Genomic DNA, 21,875 nt, shown 5'->3' on the forward strand with positions numbered 1-21,875 from the left:
CAAAGTGTAACAGAGAGGAGATATTTCTCTTTTCTCTCACACTCAGACCCCAGAGTAACATCAGTACCCAGGGGCTCAGGCAACTGTCAGAGATCAAGTGCTGAGCCCAGCAGTGCAACAGGGGAAACTCTGGCACTCAGCAGAGCTGGCTTCTCACGAAGGGCTCCCAAAGTTGTGACTGACACAGACAGATCAGTTTTGGGGTGTTGGACTTGTGGGGTACCTGATCATTCTGGTTTTCCCAGGACTTTCCCAGGTTTAGCACGAAAGTCCTTCATTCTGGAAAACCCTTCAGTTTCAGGCAAACCAGGGCAATTGGTCACCCCACTTGGGAAAGAAATCACTATTTGTGATCTTGTTTTAAGGGAAAATGTGCTCTGAGTGCCAAACTGCTTTACAAGTGAGCATCTCAACCAGCCACCAGCGTTTACACACCTGAATACAAACACTCAACTTCATGCTATTTTCCTAATTGACCTCACAGTACACCATTCTCTCTAGATAACTGTAAAAGGTGATTTCAAAATATTCCCATGATAGAAAAAACATCAGCTGTGAAGACATTAAGAATGTCTTGTAATTTCTAGACCAGCCACTTTCTTATTCTAACGTTATGAGCACATTGGTTCCGTGAATGCCTAAATATTTAATTTCATGGTTAGTTAACTCTTTATAAGAAAAATGATTTCAACTTGAAATCTTAAATAGCTATTTGCCTTCTGAAGTTATAAGTTTTGCAGGTTTTGTTTTTTGTGATAAGAAATAGGATATGAAATAGGATATGAGAGATAAGAAATAGGATAAGAAATAGGATAACATTTGTTGAGAAGCTGGTATAAACTGGCCCTTTATTTACTGTAATTCTTTTAATCCTCATACAAAACATGAGCTGCAAGTATGGCTCAGCTGCATCTTACAGATGAGGAAACTGAGGTACAGAGAGGTGAAATGAAACAAGGCAACAAAGCTGGTAAGTGCTGGAGCTAGAACTCCAACCCAGGCCAGTTTGACTACCTCTGGGGATTTTAAATCATTATATTATTATTCTCTCAGTAAAATTCTACTCTGCTCTTTAATTTTATGTAATCACTATGGTCATAAGGGGCAGGCAGCATGGAGAACTGCTGAGCTGGACCATGGAGTCAGGAAAGACTGGATTTTCTCACCATTATGCAATGACCCCCCTCTATTCCCTACATGCATTTTGTCTAAAAGTCTAGCGTGTATAGTACTAATACAGCTACACTAGCTTTCCAGACATTGGTATTTACTTATCTTCTTTCATCCATTTACCTTCAACCCTTCTGAGCCTTCAAGTTCTTCTTGTAGCTCTTATAACAAAATGTAGTATTCATAATATAGTATTCAAAAAAAGTAAATAGTAAGCTCTTTTAACTAGCAAGTTTAGACTGTTTACATTTACTATGATTATTGATTTAGATTTATTTCTACCATCTTATTTTGTTCTGTTTACCATACTTTTTCTTTACTTCTTTCTTTTTGTTTCTTGCCTTCTATGGAATAAGTCGTTTCCTTCTTTTTTTCCTCTACCAGTTTGCCTATTATATTTTCTATCCTTCTTCTGAACAAAATAAGGACACTAGAATGAGCTCAACTCCAATAACCTTCTCTGGCCATTTTGCTTGTTTGTCCTCCCAAACCAAACATTATTATTTCTGTTATTTTATGTAGTCAATGGTTATTTATATTTATCCATGTTTATTTTTTTGGTTTACTGTTGCTACTTTCAATGTATTTCTTCTTTCTGTGTTCAATTTCCTTCTTCCTAAAGTATATCCTTCAGTAGTTTGTTTATCTATAGGGTCTTTCTATAGGGTCTTGAAATGATAAATTCTTTCAGTCTTTTTCTGAAAATATCTTTATTTTACTTTAGCTGGACATAGTATTCTACACCTCCAGTTATTTTTTCTCAATACTGTAAAGCTAGCATTCCACTGACTCTTAGCCTCCTTGCTGATTTTCAGAAATCTGTACTATTTCAAATTGGTTTTCTTCTGTAGATAATCTATCATTTTCTCTATGGTTGCTTTTAAGAATTTTTCTTTGTCATGGTGGTCTGAAATTTCACACTGATGTGTTAAGATGTAAGATTTTATTTATCCTTTCAGGAATTTGTTGTGCTTTTAAATCTAAGGATTTAGGTCTTTTATCAACTCACAGACACTATCTCTTTAAATATTGCCTTTCTCTTATTTTCTATATTCTTTTGTTCTTGAAATTCTATTGAATAAACCTTTTATTCTGTGTTCCAAAATTTTAAATCTCTTTACTAGTTCCCCTCTATTTATTTATCTATGCTGTATATTCTGGATAATTTCTTCAAATCTGTTTTCTTGCTTCTAACTTTCCCTTCAGCAAGTCTAATCTGCTGCTTAACCATCCACTGAGTTTTCATTTTAATGACTGTAGTTTTAAATTATTATTTTTAGAATTTCTATTTTGTTATTTTGAATTTTTTCATAGCCACTTATTCTTCTCTTAAGACCTTGATTCACTTTTATGTTCCTAATTATTTAAATTATTTTAAATATATCTGTGTTCTGTACCCTGTCAAATTGCTGGTTTGTATTTCAAGTCCTAGAGGCCCTACTGCCCCAGTGTGTTGGATTTTCTTACCCCTACTCCTCTTTTTTATTCCCCATTCCCTACAGAAGCTCCATACAACTTGGTCTGGGCAATGTTCCTTCAGGATGGCTTTGTGTTTGCACCTGCCAGGTGAATCACCGACCATTTTATGTTAATTTCTTAGCTTGGTGGATCCTGGTTTACGGGATTAGTATAAATGTAACTCTTCAACCCACAAGATGTTCAATTTAAGGTTTTAGTTTCCTGTAGAGACTTTTTTCCCATCCAGAGCCTAGGCATTGGCAGGCAAGCTAAGCCAGTGGGCATCGTTTTTTCCTATTCCATCCTTTCATTCTCTGTTATATCTGCAATAAACAGCTATTTGAGGATCCTGCATTTATGCTGAAATCTCAGTTCCACCCAAGTGAAGTCTTGGGCCGAGGGCCGCGTCTCCTGAAACGAAAGCTTCTGCATTCCTTGAACTTACTCCCAATGTCATCTTAAAGAGGATGAGGCATAAGCACGGTTGCTTAGATCTTTGCTTTTTAGTTTCCTTTTTATTTCTGGTACCTGGATAGTTCTCCCTTTTTTGTAAGCATTGTTTCACATTTTTTAAATAATGTGTTTGGTTCAGCATTCCTAGTTTGTTTGCATCATCTTAGTACTTGATTTTTACTGAACTAGATCTCACACTTGCAAATGGTCTACTCACTGCTATGTTTTATGTGTGCACAAAAGGGCAGCATTCCTTGGAACACATGTGAGAAAGACTTATACAAATACTTAGACTAGTGTATCAGGAAGGCTGTCATCAAAGAGAAAGAAAGATGCACTTAAATTTATACCACAAATAGTTAAGGAAACTACAGAGTAGTGAGAAAATGAGCTCCTACTAAAGAAGTAGAGGACAGAACAGGCAGTTATAGTCCTGCTCCATCCTTTACTATCGGAATGACCTTGAGCAAGCCACAATCTCTCGGTTTCAGCCTCTGAAAAAATAATTAATACTAACAGTGCCTAATCTTTAGAATTAAATGAAGGAATGCATAAAATACTTGGCAAAATACCTGGCAAATGGTGAGTACGCAATAAATTGTAGTTCCCTGCCCCCCACCCAGACAGAAAGAATAGGTGTGTATATTGCCATATCATTAATTAGAGATGATTTGACAAAAAGGGATTTCAGCAGCTAATTTAGATGCAGAGTCAATCTGGCCTTTAAGGATCCAATTGGGGGGAAAAGGTCAATAAAGATGCAAACCCTGACTTGTCCATCACTCCCAGCACCCAGTGCATTGAAGATTCACAGCCTCTGAGTCTCAGATTATGGAATCTCTCTAAGACAGCTGACTGTCACTCTGTTTAGAAGATCTGAGTGGGGTCATTGCTTTAAACTCCTGTTGAATGTGACCTTATCAAAGAATAATGACTTCCATGTAGAAGCCTATGTATAGCTGTAGGATGCTTCCCCTTGTGTAGCCTTTACTTCCTCACATCTCAGCTGTTAAGGAGTGAAGGGAGGCAGTAACTGGGAAGACAGACACCTCCCTAGCCTCCCGTCACACTGACAACATCTCTGTCAGATTCCACGATGGTCAAGGGATGGAAGGACTTAGAAATCATTAGCTTGTTGGGAGTTGTCAAATCTTGTTCCTGGCATCAGTCCCTTGCAGACTTGGTTGTTGGTTATTCATAACAAGATGATGGATAATAATTACATCCTCAAGGAATACAGTGAAGTTACTATAGAGAAACTGCTTATACTAGAGAACTAAAAATGATCTTCTGCATTATTAATGTTGTATTTTCTAAGGTTGGGATTTGCCAGAATGTTAAAGGTAGGCTGCTTTTCTCATCTATAGTAAAGAAATCCATTTGAGGCATGTACTGTGTCTCAAAATGTAAAAAAAAAAAGCAAAAGTGGGAAATTCTGCATTCCAGGGACCTAAATTTCCTTGCAATGCATCTTTCCCATTGATGGTGAGGAGAGTTAAACTTGCCAACTGAACATAGTTGAATCTCCTCTGCCTCGTTTTAGATAGATAATCAATTTAAATTTTGAACTCCCCATCTGGACTGTTTCCCTCCTTCAGAGGTTCCCCTTCTTCCTTCTGAGATACAATCTAAGTGCAAGGAGAAGCTTGACATTGGAGTAAGGCATCTTGGCCCAAGTGCCACCCATCTCTGGGGACTTTTCCTTGCCCCTAAAGCAGCTGTAATTTATCTCCACTGATGTGTGGGCCACAGTGGCCTCCGCCCTCACTGAGTCCTCTCTTGAAGTGTTCTAGGCTGGAATAACCTGTGATCTCCTCTCTCAGGGTGGCCCAAGCACACTGAGTCCTGTCTGACTGAACCTTCACTTGCCTCTTACCATGTGCCTCTCCACTGAGGCCTGGCTGTGAATCCCAGCAGGCAGCTCAAACAGCCCGTTCTCAGCCTTCTGCTAGAGGGCTGCTTTGCCTCCACCTTAGCCCTTGAGTCCCAGCCAGCATGCTCAGCCGCCTTCCCTGTGGCCTGAGAACTTCAAGATCCCTTCCGTGTTGCACCCAACACAGGGAAGCACGGGGGGACTGTCCTATCCCCCTGTCCCCTAAATATTCCAGATTACCTCTTCTCTCCTACTCTGGACACCTGTGTTTGAGAAGGACAGCCGATTAACCTCTTCACTTTCTCTGGACTTTCTAGAATCTCACCCCACCCGCAATCCCCATCGCCATACACACTTAGCCGCAAAGAGCAGCAGCATCTGAACCCTAGTATCACCTCATCTATATTTTGCTCTCTCCCTGGCAAAAGGGTCCCTATGTCATATCCCCCCACACCTTTTTTTCCTACCTTCTTTGTTCTGGAAAGTACTCACTTTCCCCTTCCCCAGTGTCACAAAACACCATTCATGGCAGGAACTGCATTTAAAAAATGGATTGCTGTGGGGAGAAATGCCTTCAATGATATTAGCCTTGTCACACATTCAAGGACAAGTCAAAGTAAAACACGTAATGACCACTCTACATACAGGGAAGAGTTGGTCACCAGGATCAGCTGATATTAGTTCTGCTGTGTAGCTCGTGTGCACCAGGGGAACCTCCTGGGTGGACCGTGTTGTGAGGCCCGTGGGGCAGTGAATTCTTGGCATCACCCTTGGACCATCTCCAACTACAAGTTCCTCTAGCCACAGAGTTTAACAAAACTGCTATAATACTGAGATTTTTGTTGGTCCCCCCAGTCACCCTGAGAAGTGAAACATCAATTCCTATTCTCCCTTAGATGGCGAGGAGGTCAAGGTGGGCAAAGTTAAGTACCTACCCAAGAGCAGGGACTCAAATTCAATTCTTTTGACACCAAGTCCAGTGCTCTACATGAGTGATGCTCATCAACAGAGCAGTAAAATAACATGAATGGGGTGGGGGCAGGCAGTTGGAAAGACCCTCTCTCTCCAAAATATCTTCCTCATTAACTTGTTCCATATTCCACTACAATATGATCTTGTTAAAATGCAGATACACCTGAGGGTATATATATATTATATATCATATATAATGATATAATATAATGATAATCAGCATACATACAGATACCTGGGGATAATATATAACTGGGGATGGGTGGAGAAAGCAGTTTACTCACCATTGCTGGGCATTAGTAGCTTGGTATGAAATAGATTATGAGTCCCTTTCCCAAGGACAGCCAGCTGAGAGCAGGTTTCAATAAAGATAAGTAGAGAGGGCTTCCCTGGTGGCGCAGTGGTTGGGAGTCCGCCTGCCGATGCAGGGGACGCAGTTTCGTGCCGCGATCCGGGAAGATCCCACATGCCGCGGAGCGGCTGGGCCCGTGAGCCATGGCCGCTGAGCCTGCGCGTCTGGAGCCTGTGCTCCGCAACGGGAGAGGCCACAACAGTGAGAGGCCCACGTACCGCAAAAAAAAAAAAAAAAGATTAGTAGAGAAAGATGAAGGAGGACACAGGTCCTTCCCAGGAAGAGAAGATCTTGGTTGGGGAGTGTGGGTGTTTACAGCGTATCAACAGAGAATGAGCGTGGAGCCTGGACCAGGTGAGGGTGTGGTGGAGCTGGGGAGACGAGGGTTGAGGAAGGGGAGGGAGGAGGGCTCTGGAGACACACCAGACTCCCAGCATCCTCCAGCTCTGGACAGAGGCATGGCTTACCTCAGCTCTCCAAGCCTCAGAGTCTTCATAATAATTCCTGCCTCCGATAAGACTCAGCAAGTTGTTGATACGAAAGTACTTTGTAAACACTGAAGCACTATACAAATGATAGTCACTATTTTTATGGAGGTAGTTATTACGGAAGAACACGTGAGTAATTTTACAATCCATTTTTTGACTCATTGCAAAATGCCCTTGTAATCTGTAAGTTTTTCATATACTATAGGTAAAAAGTGCCAAGGGAACATGATGTAATGTTAGTTCGTGGATTATATAAGGTTTTCTTTTTTTAAAAAAATGTGAAAATTTTTTTCTAATTTATTTGAATAATACATTTGAGGGTCTTGGTATAAACATAATTTTGCAGCCATGTTCCCTGATATTTGGCTTGTGAATTCGGGTGATGTGCTTGGAAGAAAGGAAACGTTATCTACGTGTGACATGAGAGTTTTGCGTGAAAGGTTAAATACCAAAGCTGAGCAGTGTACTTGAAGGTATTTGAGCTCTCAGCTCGGGGGAAAAAAAGCTGGGAGGTACAGGGAAAGTCAAGAAGGCCCTGTAGTGGAGGCTGTGCTGTGCGCCCACATCCCCCCTTCAGGACCGAGGCACTCAGTTTCCTAGGAGATGTGGCAAATACTGGCGCTCAGCTGAGTTGCTCAATGAGAATTATCCTCAGCTGGGGAGAGCTGTTTAGCCCAAGGTCCTACCTCCCCCGCCCACCCCGCCCCGCCCATGACCTCTCAGCAGATAGATATAAAGCCCAGCCCCCTCGCCCTAACTTGGGATAATTTTAAAGAGCCGTTCCAGCTCCAGAACTCCAGGTGGAAGCCTTCGAGGTGACTGGATGGTGTTTCCCTCTGTCCAACCACAAGCGCACTCCCCAAGGAACGTCCTGCCTGCAAATCTCCATCCCAGAGACCTTTACCGGGGACCAACCTGAGGCACTCCGGCCCTGCTGAGGCTGATGGTGAACCCAGGTGAGAGAACGGGAAGCAGGGCCGTTACTTGGCGTGAATGCGGCCGCTCTCTGCCGCACTTGGAGGGCCTGGCCTACAGAAGGAGGGAGATTGTTTGTGCGATTGTTTGTGCTTGTTCACTCTGCATGGAGCTGATTAAAAATTCATTTAGGCAGCAGGAAATGGTGGAGCCTTTCGGAGCAGCAATGTTGAGTCAATAGGGAGGATGTTTGCTAAAGAGCTTATGTTTAGGGATCAATGTCTTTCAACTGACCAATAGCTTAAACTGTTTTCTAGGGCATAGGAATCAGCACTACCAGCGATGTAGTAAAATTCCTGTCTTTCACCTGTATCGGTTACAGAGCAATGCCCCATCTTAACATACTGTAAGAAAAAGCTGAGGAAAATTCACAATAAGGTAAAAATACCAATTTTTATGTATTATTAATTTATTAGAATAAAACCTCAATTCAGGGCTTCCCTGGTGGCGCAGTGGCTGAGAATCTGCCTGCTAACGCAGGGTACACGGATTCGAGCCCTGGTCTGGGAGGATCCCACATGCCGCGGAGCAACTAGGCCCGTGAGCCACAACTACTGAGCCTGTGCGTCTGGAGCCTGTGCTCCGCAACAAAAGAGTCCGCGATAGTGAGAGGCCCGTGCACCGCGATGAAGAGTGGCCCCCGCTTGCCACAACTAGAGAAAGCCCTCGCACAGAAACGAAGACCCAACACAGCAAAAAATAAATTAATTAATAAACTCCTACCCCCAACATCTTCTTAAAAAAATAAAAAAAATAAAAACCTCAATTCAACTATCAATTGGCAAAGATGAAAAACGATAATAATATTTAATATAGATGAGACCATGAGGAAATGGTCACTGTTACAGAATATTGTAAAGATTTCAATTTTCTCCCAAATTAAAGTCAATGAAATACTGGTTACAAACCCCATTGGGATCTTTATAAGCGATTCTAAAATTCATATGAAAGAAAAAACAAAAAGAATATAAAAACTCCTTTTGAAAAAGGACAAGTAAGGACTTACCCTACCAAACATAAAAATTTAAAGTATAATACTATGGGAAAAACATAAAACTAAAGAAGTGAAGAGTGTAGTATTTGTGCAGGAAAAGACCAACTGATCAATGATACAGAATAGAGTGTAAAGGAACCCCACCCATGGATGGATGGGAGTTTGTTATATGACACAAATAGCATTTCATGTCAGTAGGGAAAAGATGAGCCATTCATTGGATAATTTTCTGTCAGTTGATAAAATAAAGTTAGTTCTTTCCTCACAAAAACAAACAATAAAATAAATTCTAGGCATTAGTTGGATAACAGTCTAGAAAGGGCAAGACGGTAAATATTTTCACCTTTATGGGCCGTACAATTTCTGTCACAAATATCAGCTTTGCCCCTGTGGTGTAAAAGCAGTCGTCAGCAATATGTACACATTCGGTGTCGCTGTGTTCCAATAAGACTTGCTTCACAAAAACAGGCAGCAGGCTGGATTTGGCAGTAAATTAAAAGACCACAGCATTAAAAACTATATATGTATACTGTAACAGAAAATATAGGGAAATTTGTTATAACACTGGTGTGAGAAAGGCCTTCCTCTAAGCAATACACAAATTAAAAGGATTAATTGGAAATACCCAGTTTGGGCAAGAATGTGGGGAAAGGTTTTTAAATGCATTCCTTTTGGGCCATTAATTCCATTACAAAGAATCTGTCTTATAGCAAAGATTGCATCCATACACAATGATAAATCTACATCTCCATAGACCTGTGTATAGAAAAAGCTAAAAATTAAGCTACGTGTTTATTAACAGAGGTTTAATTAAATTCTGGTACATCTATACAATGTCTAGCATGGCGTGGCATAGCACAATAAGAATAAGGTTGTTCTGTGTGTACTGACATGGAAAGATAAACTTGATACATTAAGTTTAAAAAAAGCAATTACCTTCTGGAGTGTGTACAGACAGTCCCTGACTCACAATTTTTCGACTTTACGATGGTGTGAAAGCATTCAGTAGAAAACATACTTCGAATTTTTGAGTTATGATTTTTCCCAAGCTAGCATATGTGGTACCATCCTCTCATGATGCTGAGCAGGGCAGCGAGCCGCATCTCCCAGTCAGCCACGTGATCATGGGGTTAAACAACCCGTACACTTACCTCCGTTCTTTACCCACACAACCATTCTGTTTTTCATGTTCAGTACACTATGCAGTAAATTACGTGAGATAGTCAACACTTCATTATAAAACCGGCTTTGTGTTAGATGATTTTGCCCAACTGTAGGCTAATGTAAGTGTTCTGAGCATGTTTAAGGTAGGTTACGTGTATTAAATGCATTTTGACTTAATATTTTCAACTTAGGATGGGTTTATCAGGATGTAACCCCATCATAAGTCAAGAAAGATCTGTAGTAACATCTTATTTTTGTAGTAAGTAATGTGTGTTGTGTGTGTATACATACATATATATGTATGCATATATGTATACGTACATAATTCTAGAAAGATGAACATCAAATTGTTTACCTCTGAGAGCAGGGTAGGTGTGGAGTGAGTGACTTCACACAGTGTACTTACACCCTTCTATATTGTTTGAATGCTTTAGTGACCACACATTAGCTAAATCTAAGAAGGAAAGATCTTCTGACAGGCTGTGCTAGGAGCGCTGAGAAGTGCAGCATGGAATTAGGGAACTCTGTGGTCACTTTTCTGGGGATAAAGATGAGAGGAGGGAGGGTGTGTAACTGTCCTGTGGGTCTTGGAAACAGGCACACTGTGTGCTGTGCTTAAGGCCATGTCATAGGCCTCTGTGGGGTAGGGGCAGACACCCACCTGGGGATGCTGTCCCATGGATGGGAGACAGTAAGGATGAAATGGGCAGAGCACGCCTTGGTCCATAAGTAGTTCTCCTCACTGCGTGGCTTTCTGCCCTGGGACAGAGCACTTAGCCGAAGGCCGCTGAAAAGATTCCTGGCTGGAGTTAAAGAAGATAATGGATGTGTAACCTAAATATGACTGTCGCCTTCATGGCCCATGCTCAGTGCAGTTTCTCATGCAAATTAACAATGGTCCAATTAAAAAGTCTTGAGAAATACAAGAGATCTTTTACTGTGGTTGTCCATAAAGTGATGGCATAAGGGTTTTGCAGAAGACTTAGTGGAAACCCACCTCACCTTCTTCCCTCATTCACGGCAGCTGCTGAAATCTTGTTTCCTCTGTCTCGTTCACGGAGTACCCTCACAGACGTGCGGGTTTCGCATTTTCTTCACTCTTCCCTAAACACTTCAGCTTACACATGGCACAGGTCCACAGGACTTGGAATCTGTCCATCTTAGGAGAATCATATCCCCACGGAATCTGGTGAATAAAAATCTGCACCTCATTTTACCACTGGGATCTAACACCCAGTAAGTATTTATCAAGTGTTGATTGGAAGTACTTTTCCCACATTATAGATTTTGGATTTTCAGCGAGAGTGAATTAACAGGTGTATCAGCACAGATTTCACCCTGAGTATAAACTAAACTCACTGCCTTGATTAGAGTGCTCTATGCTGGGTTTATTGAATGTCCCTTATTTTGTGTGTTCACATCTGGCATAACATTCAACTTAGTGTCCAAGTCTCTTTCCTGCCTCTCTTGTCTGCCTGATGCAGTTCCAGTTTCTAACGAGAGGTGCTTGTCTACTAGAAGGGGCAGGTACCCTTCTATTATACTAAAAAGGGCTCCTTGTTTTTTTCAGAAAAGTGTTGAAACTTTCAAGCGGCTTCATGAGTAGGATTCTGCTCGGAGGTTTAGCTTTCTCTCTCCTCTCCTCATGCTACTCACAGTTCCTCCAGACTCACCACGCTGGTCCCTCTATCCTGAACATTACCCCTCCTTCACCCAACTAACTCCTATTCAATCACTAGGTCACAACTTACCTGGCATCTCTTGCAGGAAACTGGTACCTCTGTTGACACTTAATCTCACTGCATTATAACTGTCTTTTGTGCCTCTATGTCCCCCCACTAGAGAGTGAGTTCTAGGAGGATCAAGAAAATCATGTCTGTCTTGTCCACTGATGTATCCCCAGCAAACAGTGCAATGCCTAGCACGCAAACGATGGTTGATAGGTGCTTTTCGGATATGCTCAAAGACAGGTGCCCAGCTTGAGTAGCTCAGGCAAGCTTTAGAGATCCTTCTTTTTTTCAATTGAAGTCCAGTTGATTTACAATGTTGTGCTTGTTTCTGGTGTACAGCAAAGTGATTCAGTGAATATATATTCTTTTTCATATTATTTTCCATTATGGTTTATTACAGGATATTGAATATAGTTCCCTGTGCCAAACAGTAGGACCTTGATGTTTATCTATTTTATTTATAGTAGTTTGTATCTGCTAATCCCAAGCTCCTAATTTATCCTCCCCTTTCCCCTTTGGTAACCATAAGTTTGTTTTTTTTATGTCTGTGAGTCTGTTTGTATTTTGAAAATAAGTTCATTTGTATCATATTTTAGATTCCACATATTAGTGATATCATATGGTATTTATCTTTGTCTTTCTGACTTACTTCACTTAGTATGATAATCTCTAGATTCATTCATGTTGCTGCAAATGACATTATTTCATTCTTTTTTATGGTTGAGTAGTATACCACTGTATATATATACCACATCTTCTCTATCCATTCATCTGTCAGTGAGCACTTAGGTTGCTTCAATGTCTTAGCTATTGTAAATAGTGCTGCTATGAACATTGGGGTGCACGTATCTTTTCAAATTATAGTTTTCTCTGGATATATGCCCAGAAGTAGGATTGCTGGATCATATGGAAACTCTATTTTTAGTTTTTTAAGGAAAGTCCATACCGTTTTCCATGGTGGCTGCACCAATTTACATTCCCACCAACAGGGTAGGAAACTTCCCTTTTCGCCATACCCTCTCCAGCATTTGTTATTTGTAGGCTTTTTGTTGATGGCCATTCTGACCAGTGTGAGGTGATACCTCATTGTAGTTTTGATTTGCATTTATCTAATAATCAGCGATGCTGAGCATCTTTGCATGTGCCTGTTGGCCATCTGTATGTCTTCTTTGGAGAAATGTCTATTTAGGTCTTCTACCCATATTTTGATTGGGTTGTTTGTTTGGTTTTTTTGTTGTTGTTATTGATTTGGATGAGCTGTTTGTATATTTTGGAAATTAAGCGCTTGTCGGTCGCATCATTTGCAGATATTTTCTCCCAGTCTGTAAGTTGTCTTTTCATTTTGTTTATGGTTTCCTTTGCTGTGCAAAAGCTTATAAGTTTGATTAGGTCCCCTTTGTTTATTTTTGCTTTTATTTCTATTGCCTTGGGAGACTGACCTAAGAAAACATTGCTACGATTTATGTCAGAGAATGTTTTGCCCATGTTCTCCTCTAGGAGTTTTATGGTGTCATGTCTTACGTTTAAGTCTTTAAGCCATTTTGAGTTTATTTTTGTGTATGGTGTGAGGGAGTGTTCTAAGTTCATTTATTTACATACAACTGTCCAGCTTTCCCAACACCACTTGCTGAAGAGACTGTCTTTTCTTTATTGTATATTCTTGCCTCCTTTGACAAAGATTAATTGACTGTAGATGCATGGGTTTGTTATAGACCATTCTTTATGCACAAGAATGCTCCCATATATCTACCTTTTCAGCTTCAAATTCAGCCTATGATTATATCTGAGACCAGAAATTATTGTCACAGTTAAATTACTTTAAATTAGCCCTCTAATTTAGCCTCTGTGAAAAACTGAAAATATACTGAATGTCTATCAGTAAAAATATGATTGGATCAAATGTAAAGTATTCATGCTTTGGAATATCCTACAACTCCAAAAGGAAAAAAATTAGGACTATATGTACTGACCTGGAGGGATATCCATGATATAATAAGTGAAAAGCGCCGATTGCAAAGCCGTGTGTGGATTGGAATGTGAATTCTTTTTTGTAACAACCAAAAAAAATGGAAAGAAAGGGGGAAAAAACTCATATAGGAATATGTATGTTTGTGTATATGTGAATAAACAGATTGGTGTGAATGGATTCTTGTCATACTGTTGACCTTGGTTACTTCTGAAGATCAGCACTGGGGAGATGAAATGATGAATTTTACACCTTTGTAACATTTGGTTTGCAAAAAGAAATATGTATTATTTTTATTTTTTAATCCAATAATTAAATCCTAGTTGCAAGTACACTGAGGTTGTGGTAGACCCCAACATTTTCACAAAATACTGTATATCCATGCTTCACAAACTTTAGTGTACATGAAGATGGCCTGGAGGTTTGTTAAAACACAGATTTCCAGGCCTCTCACCTTCAGAGTTTGACTCAGAAGGTCTGGGGTCAGACCTGAGAATATGCATTTTTAACAAGTTCCCAGGAGATGCTGATGCTGCTGGTCTGTTGTCTGACTTTGGGGAGCACTGCTGTGTATCCAATTTCCCTAAAGAGAGAGATGTCAAGGGGACCTTCAAGGTACCTGAGAAGGACGGAGACTAGACAGTTTTCAAGTGTGATGCTTGAGTACCATAAGTGGTGGGAAAAAATGTACTCATTCTGTTCAGTGGTACTTAACTACCTCCTCAGAACCTGCACGGTGACTCCCAAAGCAGAAGCTCTCCTACGTGTAGCTCAAAGACGTTAAGTGTGGGGCTGATTTTGATGCCGTGTTCAGAGATTTGCTTGTCTTTTCACAGCCTTATTGCTCCATATTCCCATAATAGGCAGTTACTTCCCTGCTGGCTGCTTGAAACGAAGCCTTGCCTTTGTGGGAGTTGGCAATACTGCAGGCCCTTGGGAAGGTAGCAGCGTGCCTGTCTCCCTCTGGCCTGAGGGAGTCAACAGCCATTGACTCAAGGGTCTGTGAGAGCTGCCGCATCATGGGAGCAAACGGTGTCATGGACAATCTGTTTTCATTCTCTTAGATGGCTTGTTTGGTGGGGCAGACAACAAAGCCATTAAAGAAGACCTAAAATTGGGGTGGGAGTTATTGAGAATTTCCAGAAGGAACCCGAGGGATCAGCCAGCTCATTAGGAATTCACTGAATGCACCGTGCTCTCTCATCATCTCCAGGTGCCTGAATGGCCATATAGGCAAGTGGTTCAGACTTCAAGCTTTGACGTTAACATCAACTTGATTTGGAATCCTAGCTCTGCCCCTGCCTAGGTGTGTGATCCTGAGCAAAGTACGTAATATTTCTGAGCCCCAGTTTCCCCACCTGTAAAAAGAGTAGAATAATATTTGCCACAGAGGATTGGCATGGGCATTAAAGGAGAAAATGTTATATGTAAAGATCCTAGGTACTTTTTGTAGTCATCATTATCATCATCATTACAGTATTTCATTGATTATAAGAAACACATTTAAAAAACTTTAACATCTCTGAAATCAGGAAGCATCTCGTAATTGCTGTTGGCCGGGCAGCTGTTGTTATGTAACAGTCATTGTCTGTGCATCAAAACTTGCAAAATGAGTATCGGCAGCTTGTAAGAAAATCCCAGAAGCTGTAGTGCAGCTCTCAGCTAAGAAATGTAGCATCACTAATACTCTCTGTGGCTTAGACTCAGAGACGATGTTATGGTGAAAAACACGGACAGTGATGACTAGAAGATGAAAAATGATTTAGGAGAGTTGAATTCTCAATGGGGGAAAAGGTTTTAGGAATACCATTATGGTATTATCCAAGGTCCAGCAGGAACCAAATAGTAATACTCTAATTGGGGAATTGAGGAGAGTTTAATAAAGGGGCATTTTACAAAGGTGTGGGCAGGGTATAGGACAACCAGCAAAGGATAGTGAAGTAGCTCTGAACCAGAAGAATAGGGATCAATTACCACCCGTTTGCTTGAAGGGTCAAGGAGAGCGAGTAGTTATTAGACCCCTGAGAAGGGAGCTGTATGGAGAAGGGGGCTGGTGGGAGTTATGACCTTTGGTTGAGGGAAGGGGCTGGGAAGGGAGGGAACTGGGAGAATAAACACTCCAACTTTACGGACCTTCCACCCTCTGACCTCCCTCTGGTGCTGCCCACCGGTTAAACTGATGAGAAGCCAAATAGGAAGAGCCCTTGCATGAAGTCCCTGTAGTTCAGCCTCCTGGGGCTCAGAGCAGGAGGGAAAAGCACGAAGGCTGAATCGGAGGGTCAAGCAGGAGATGCCCACACACTAACCAATGTATTCCTAGCGTTTTTCTTTCTATGAATATATGTAATACATGCTTTTTAAATCTTTGTAAGTATATCTAAAAGATCTCTTTCAGTAGATATAAAATAAAGATTTTGAGGAACAGAAAGAGAGCTTCTATTTAGCTGTGGGACCTCCAAAGCCTAAGAAAGCTTGCAAAATCTTATCTCCTCTCACACCCTCAAGTCGATTCCAGGTAAAGCCTACATCTAAATGTAAAAGGTAAAACCGCAAAGCACTGAGAAGCTAACATTGGAAAGTATTTTCTTCATTTTTGGATAATCAAAGACTTCTTTAATAGGACACGAAAAGAAATAACAGGAAATGAAAATATTAGTGATCTAGACTACATTGAAATGAAGAACTTTGGTTTCTCAAAAAGATTATTAAGAGAGTGGAAAGGAAACCACAGAGTGAGAGAAGTTATATGCAACACGTATAACTTATGTGCAGAACATAAAGAATCCTAAACAATCCTAAAACAATGGATCTAATAACCTAGTAGAAAAAATGGGTGAACAACTCCAACAAGTGGCCAGTAAACATATTATATGGCATTCAACCTCCTTAGGAATCCAGAAAATACAAATTTAAACTCACAAGGATTAGAACAAAGTCACCAGCTGGACAAGACCAAGCATGAGCAGGAATGTGGCACTCTGGGAAATCTGTGCACTACTGGCCAAGTGTAAAGGGCTATAACCACTTTGAAAAACTGTTTAGCATCACATAGTAATGTTGAATGACAGCATCCAGCAATTCAGCTGCTAGACATAAACCCAACAGAGAAGTGTGCATATGGACTCAAAAGATAGGAACAGAATTGTTCACAGCAGGGAGATTCATAATGCCCCAAACCGGAGGTGAGTGGTTCGGGTGGGGTACGCAGAAGGTCCATGTGGTACTGGTAACGTTCTACGGCTCGATGTGGGTGATGGTTACATGAGTGGGCTCACTTTGGGTTAATTAATTGAACTGTACACTTATTACTTGCATATTTCTTTTTCTGTCTGTGGATCATAAGTCAATAATACCGTTTAAAAATAAAAGACTTTATAAAAGCTGATAGGAATTAGATATAAGGAGACACCAGGTAAAGGCTGATTTGGAAGGGGAAAGTCTGGGATTCATGTAAATGAAATTCTATTTTAACCCCAGAAGCACTGACTGTAATAGATCATCATGTGCTGCTTCCCGACCCAAATCTGAAAGATCATGTCCTGAAAAGAGATGGTTATAGACTTTAAATTTCACTCTATCATCCCTGTCCCTTTCCAACCAGGCTGAAATTAAAGCTCTATTAAAAAGTGAATTCATTTAATATAACTTAAATTGACTGGCTTATCTGTCGAAGCCAGACTGCACTTCACAGCCCTTCACATACCAGCAAGTGCATATATAACGCTTTGTTCTTTGCTGTTCCCAAGGTCTAAAGAGCCTGCACATGAACAAAACAAACCCATGATACAAATTCAGAGTATGGATAATATAAAACCAATGGACAAAAATTACATATTTTAACAATTTCTAAATAATGTTGTATACCTAATGGCATAATTTGAGGAACTCAACAAACCGACAAAATCCATTAACATTCCTATTAGTCCAAAGCAATCTCCCTTTCTTCAGGATGCCTAACATTTCTCAGCACAATTTAAGAGTCACCACGGTATGAAAGGCAGAGTCCAAAACTCTGGATGCCAACCAGACTCATCAAGATGCAACGCAGTCAGAGCCTCATGCACGAAGAATTTTCTCTTTTGCTTCTAACTTGATCAGACCACCAGTCCACCCAGCACATGAGAACAAACCAGCCAGTAAAATAGAGGAAGTTAGTGTACACAACTCAGCTCGAACCGCGTGGACACTGGGGAAGGAGCCGCCTGGGGTCATTGCAAAGTGCAGGTGGTTCTCTGGGTCAACAACCAGCCCCACCGAGTGCCCACTTCATCCAGCACCAGACTCGCTGCTGCCATTACAGAGAAGAGTAAGACTCAGTCCCTGCCTCAAGAGTTCATGGTCATTCGTTTATTCTAGCGAATTTAAAAACTACATAAAAGCAAATTGAATAAAGCTAAAATCATCTCTATTTTACCACTTAGAGAGCATGTTTTTACAAATGTACTTCCAGTAACAGACAAACACTGCTACAGACTGAATGTTTGTGCTGGCTTACCCCACCCCAAATTCATGTGTTTAAATCCTAACCCCTAAATTAATGGTATTAGGAGGCGAAGCCTTTGGGATGTGATTAGGTCATGAGGGTGAAACCCACAGGAATGGGATTAGTGGCCTTCTAGAAGAGGCTCCAGAAAGCTCCATTTCCCTTCTTCCGTGTGAGGGCACAGCAAGAAAGCAGCTGTCTGTGAATCAGAAAGCTGACCGCACCAGATGCTGAATCTACTGGCACTTTGACCTTGGGCCTCCCAGCCTCCAGGGCCGTGAGGAATAAATTTCTATTGTTTATTAACCACCCCGTCTATGGTATTTTGTTATAACAGCCTGAATGGACTAAGACAAACACACACACATAGTTTTTTCTTTTTTAAATCAAGACATGCTCATACTCTACCATTTTGTAATCTGTTTTTTTTCAATTACTGTTTGGTAACCATCTTCCTACTACCCTAGAAGCTGCCTGTGGATGGAACCGTGTCTCACTTGCTCGTTACTGAATCCTCAGCACCTGAAAGAGTTTCACTCATCAAGTATCATTTTCTCCAATCTCTTTTTTTTTCCTTTACAAATGCTTCAAAAACAAAATGGGAAAGATTGTATATTATTACTTCCCTTAGGAAAGCAAAACTTTACAGTTTCTTCAAAAGCTTTCTATGGTTCTACAGTCTTTTAGAATGGTCCTTAAATTTACTCTAAAAATATATCTTTTCCTAAATACTTTTTTAAAAATTTATTTTATTTATTTATTTTTGGCTGCTTTGCGTCTTTGTTGCTTCACGCGGGCTTTCTCTAGATGTGGTGAGCGGGGGCTACTCTGTTGCAGTGTGCGGGCTTCTCACTGCGGTGGCTTCTCTTGTTGCAGAGCACGGGCTCTAGGCGCACGGGCTTCAGTAGTTGTGGCTCACAGGCTCTACAGCGCAGGCTCAGTAGTTGTGGCTCACGGGCTTCGTTGCTCCGCAGCATGTGGGATCTTCCCAGACCAGGGCTCGAACCCGTGTCCCCTGCATTAGTAGGCAGATTCTTAACCCCTGCACCACCAGGGAAGCCCCTAGATACTTTTTTAATTGGAAAAAGAGGAAGGTTTCTTTGTCAGCCCTCTCCTGCTCCAAGACTCTCAGGGCTGTGCTTGAGAGCTTGGGTGCTGACAGGAGAGGGGCTGAGTTCACTTCCAGCTTCACCCTCTCAAGCCCTGTGATCCCTCTTCAACTTCTTAAGAAAAAGAAAACTCAGAATAGGGCCTTCTTCTTAGATCTGTGGTAAGATGAAGTGAGCTAATGTTTGAATAGACCTAACGGTGCCTGGCATGGATAGTACTCAACACTTTCCCGATATTTTTTCTTAGCTGTTGCTGCTGCTACTGAAGAGACTAAAATTCCCTGAGGCAATTTCTATGCTGAGGCTGGTATCACACAGAAGTGCTTTGCTCTAAAAGCATTTCTTTTAAGTTATCTCTGTATTTCAAAATTGTTATCAGTGGAATATACAGAATTGATAGTCCGTACAGTAGGCTCTTGGGTCCGTGTCAGTCCCCGCTTGGGAACGGGTTCCCTGGACAGCTGGGAGGGTACGCGAGGGCTCTTAGCTGACCCCGGAGCTTCTGCCCCAAACTGCTCGGGGTGCCCTTTCCTCATCATCACACATTTAGTGACTCCTGTGAAATGTTAAAAAGCTGTAAGAAAAATGTGTGTCAAGTGTGGAAGGATAAAGCTGTATGTTCCTCACTTCATCTGTATTAGTGAAATATCATGCATTCCTTTGTCCTTTTCTGTCAGTAAAACTGAGCCCTGCTGGCCTGCTGTTTTTTGCTTAGATTGTTGACTAAGGAAATTTCAGAGCCTGGCCTTAAAAATGAAAGTCTCCATAATGAACAAGAGGAGTCCTAGGAAGAGATGAAAGAGATTGCCCTTCTCGTTTTCTGTAGCGGGAGAGAGAGCTTTTTCCCATAAAACTAGTTCCAATCATCTAATTTGGTAAAATTCTATATAAACTGAGAGCTTTCACAAGAATATCAATCTTGCTTTTGTGTGTTACCAGCTTATTTTCTTCTTTTATCAAAAATCTGCCCTTGAAAAATAATATTAACAAAAGGGTCTTGTAAGAGTCCTAAGACTTAAAAATTTGGTGCCATGACCTGCAAAACTGTGGTGCCTGTGATTCTCTGTGACTCTCCCCCGCCCCCAAGATCCATTCTCTTCCTTTCTGAGGCCTGTCCTGGGCCCCAGGAGGCTGAGCCCCATGGAGTGCATCCCCTAGCCTCCCTTGTGGGTGCCCTTGTTGGCTTTGGCCGATATGAGAGCCCGGACTTCGGACTTTGGTGAGGCAAGCACAGTCCAGCACAAAGTTTAAGGAGGCCTTCACTCTCAAGTGTGACCCTGCTCCCCGTGAGCCTGAGGGTGAGGTCTCGCTGGCCTGCCTCACCCAGGGGATAAGGGGCAGGGCATTCACTCTCCATTCCCTCCCTGCTTTGGGCTGTTTTTGGCCCTGCCAAGGGAAGGACATCTGGGGAGGGTCTTCCAGGGCTCCAGCCCTCCCTGGGCTCACCTGCCCCCCCAGCCCTGGAAACAGAAATGTTTTCCCACTATTGCTGGTCTCTGAGTGGCCCAACTTCCCTCCATGGTTCTCTTACCCACACTCACAGCTTTATAAGTAGTTCCTTCATTAAAGTCTCTTGAACCATCTGAGTTGGAAGTAATTTCCCACAAGGATGCTAAGCCAATAATCTTTTACCAAAAAAAAAAAAGTATTTCTGGTTGTTTATCTTAACTTGATAATTTGTTGCTCTGGTAACAATGTTGTGATTGATAGCTCAGTATCCTTGACTAGTAAAAATGATTAAAATATGACTGTCAAATCAGAAAAGGAACAGAAAAGAACTTAAAATTCCATGCATTTGTATGATATCTTATTTTAATTTCAAACATCCAGAGTTTTGTCCCACTTGAACAAACAAATGAGAGGAAAAAAATTTAGTGAAAACTGGGAAGTGTGGATGGAGGAAAGTGTTTAGGAAGCAAGCATATTTGTGCCTGTACAAAAACTGCCAATACTGGCAAATTTGGGTTTTTTTGAGAGTCTCTGGCTCTATCTTTCCTGACTCTTCAGGGTCTATTCTATGATAAGGGGACAAAGAGCCATTGTTATGCCCAGAAGTTGAGGTGCATGTCTTCAAATAATGCTGTGCAAAGCATATTTGGGAAGAGGCATTATTTGCTGCAGAGAAACTCCTTGTAGGGGGTGTGACGGGGGAGGTGGCCGCACAGCAATTCCTCCACTGACACAACTCGCTCCCCTGAAAATCACAACCAATCAACTGCTTTGCCCTCTGGGGAGCTGTTTAACAAGTCATGACTCTCAACCAGCAAAGCACAGCAAAATCCAGTGTGTCCACATTTTGAAAATGTATAGATTTAGTTTTGTGTGATTGAAAAGGACAGAGGGTGAGGTGAGGCAATCACTGCTCTAGCTCTGGGCCCGACACCTCTGCCCTGCAGGTTTGTCCCCCTGCACTCCGGATGCTATTGTGTAACCACCCTACCCAGTACTTGCCAACCAAAGGATGCAGTGGAGCTCACATTCATCATTCATCTGTTGGAGAGTATGGTATAGAACTTTGAGGACACTGCGTTAGATAAAGAGGCTTTCAGAAGCCATCATTTCTAAGAGTCTCAGTTCCATTTAGACAGCAAAATAGTTGTAAGTTTCCTGTAAGAGGTTCCACAGCTGCAGAGGCACTGAGGTATTGATTTACACTTGTATGGAACTGGTCTAGTTGTTGATATGAAA

The sequence above is a fragment of the Pseudorca crassidens genome, chromosome 8 (genome assembly GCF_039906515.1).
Source record: "Pseudorca crassidens isolate mPseCra1 chromosome 8, mPseCra1.hap1, whole genome shotgun sequence".
NCBI classification, from domain to species: domain Eukaryota; kingdom Metazoa; phylum Chordata; class Mammalia; order Artiodactyla; family Delphinidae; genus Pseudorca; species Pseudorca crassidens.